Here is a 2,594-nt window from a genome sequence, read left to right as displayed (position 1 = left end):
GACTACTCTAAGTGTGCATTTTTTTTACCGACGCCAGTTCATACCCTTGCGGTTCCGCCACCATGGCCCTTTCACAGTCCCAAGCTGTAATACATCGTGAACTGCTCTCGACTACTAAACATAGGCTCACTGAGCTGCATGCCTTTACTACAGCTTTGTCCCAGACTTCCTTCCAATCTCCGATTGTCAATCAATGAACTCTTGTCGCAAATTTCTGAAGGGATACGCTTCTTGCTGCACTTGCATCTCTCGGCGAACACGCTGTTGCATACGGACCCTTTCCCGGAATCACTCAAGTTTCCCCACCACCTCAAAAGGCCGTCGCATTCCAATTATGGTGCGCCGAGGCGCATCAACCACGCTACCGGACCCGTCAGACAGGTTGGCGACACCCCCCCCTCATGCGCCTCCCGTCAAGCTATTGCCTCTCATCCTGCTTGACTCTTCCCGAAAGTGCAACGGGAGACGGGCACGGTTCCAGGTAGGAGGCCTTGGTCGAGAGCAAAATGGTTGTGCAGCACTGGTGGGCCGTTCCGTGAACATCCCGTCTCCTTCAGCTGAGCGCTTCCAGGCGAGGAGGCAACGCCAGAGGCAAATCAACCATCGGACAATGGAGCCCTCGGAGCGTCCCCATTGGCCGAATATGACGACACTTGCATGGGCCAATACCAGGAGAGGAAAATGACGGGACCCCGAGGAACCTCAATGGACCCCAAGGAATTCCGAGAGACTCCGAGAGACCAAAGGGGTTAAAAGAGCGACGACTCGAGGAGAGGGACATTCCTCTTCTGGCCGCGGACCGCAGCGTCCGATTTGCTGCCGGCCGTCGATCACTGTATGGCTGTTCATTACTTTGTATATTAGCACTGTAAATAATGTAAATAAACCTCCATTTCCCAAAGTCCGTCCTCGACGTCCCCCGACTCCCGCACTCAACGGCAAGATCAAATAACGCACTGGAGAAGGCTGTATGAATCCACCCCGACCGACCACAATAACCACCGCAAAAGATACGCGTGCGCGAAGGGGAAAACTAAGTGTGAATCAGTTTGTTTGAAACTGAGAGAACGAAGGACATTTGCGGTAAAGCACCGGCGATGTACTTCGAGGAGTGGCTAATGTTGCAGGCTGGGTTTCTGGCTATATAGATGACATACTGAAAGCCTTAGGCATAGCACCTAGTGAATGGTATATGTAGGCTTTGATTCCGCAAATAAATTAACTCGTTGAAAGTTAGCGCCATGTATGTGTGTGTGTACTCTGTCACTCTTGCGTCCAGTGTCGGGTGCGCTACGCCTACGGCGTTCAGTTTGATGAATGGGGGAACATAAGGAATAATGCTAAAGAGGACCTTGAAATAATTACGGAACTTTGCATGCGAGGCTTCCATAGTGAACCATACTTAGCGCCACGCGATCTCACTTTTCTACTTCCCCAAACAGACCTTCAGCAGCCATTTAAATATATCGTTTTGATCTCATTTGTGTTTTCTTGTCTGTATCGTTCTACTTCGGGTGCATCTGATAGAGACGGATGCTCTCTGCCGGCTCCGTGAAAAAACAAGAAAAGATAGCATTTCATTTGTAGTTCTTACCCGTTTTAGTGACTCTTTTTGATATCTTACCCAATTTCTGCTTCCCATTGTATGCTTTAAAATTTGCGTAGAATACTTGAAATATCCTTTTTGTCGGAGTTCTTCTTTTTTCCGCCATTAATTCTTTTAACGTGACAGCGTTAAGGGCCCCGTGTCGCAGAAAATCCGGTGTCAGTGTCGGCGTCGGGGGCGTTGTCCATTAGAGAAAAATCATCCCTAACCACGCAGGCCCTCCCCGTGGCGCTTAGGCTTTAGTGAACTAATTCAATTTCTCAAAGGCAAATACGTCAGAAAATTCGTAAAGTATGACTTGCGCACAACCTACAGACATAATAGCGTCGAATTGTAATTTGAATATACGAGAAAAACATAATATTGTTAGGCGAAAGCTCAAACACAAACCCCTTTTCCAGCTGCCGTTTGAGGTCTGTCTCAGTGGGGGCGGCGCGCCCCGGTTCCTTGTAACACGCTTGTAATGGCGCTCGCCACCGCGGAAGCGGCGTATCCCGCCGTGCGGAGGAAAAAAGAAAGAACCAGGAAGCTCGCCTTCGTGCATAGCGTTCGCTGTCAGCGTTTGCAATTACGGTTACATAGGCAGCAGTTAGGATCGCAGGGAGAGCCCTTCGTGCTGCAGTGAACATAAAATATAGGCTGATGATGATGATGATGATGATGATGTTGATAGGCAGCAGTTGCCGGGAAGCGTGAGCAGCAGTCAGGAATCTTTGAAGGCTATCGTTCTCCACTCTCAAAGGCGAAGCTTAAGCGTCCTCCAAGTTATTTCTTTTTTGTTTTTCTATGTGCTGTTGCGAGGCTGAGGACTCGTCTACACATTCTCTCTCCTCACTTGCCATTTCTTTTTGTTGTATATGCGCCTAGATCTTCTTTTTCCCATTGTCGATATAATGTCGGGCTATCCCCTACTGTGTGTTTGTCATTTATTTGCATGAACTACAAAAGTAAAAGAAGGAAGCGTATAAAGAACGAAGAAGAAGAAGAA

Source organism: Dermacentor silvarum, chromosome 6 (assembly GCF_013339745.2).
Source record: "Dermacentor silvarum isolate Dsil-2018 chromosome 6, BIME_Dsil_1.4, whole genome shotgun sequence".
Lineage (NCBI taxonomy): Eukaryota > Metazoa > Arthropoda > Arachnida > Ixodida > Ixodidae > Dermacentor > Dermacentor silvarum.
The sequence above is the reverse complement of the archived record's forward strand: the minus strand, read 5'-3'. Positions refer to the sequence as shown.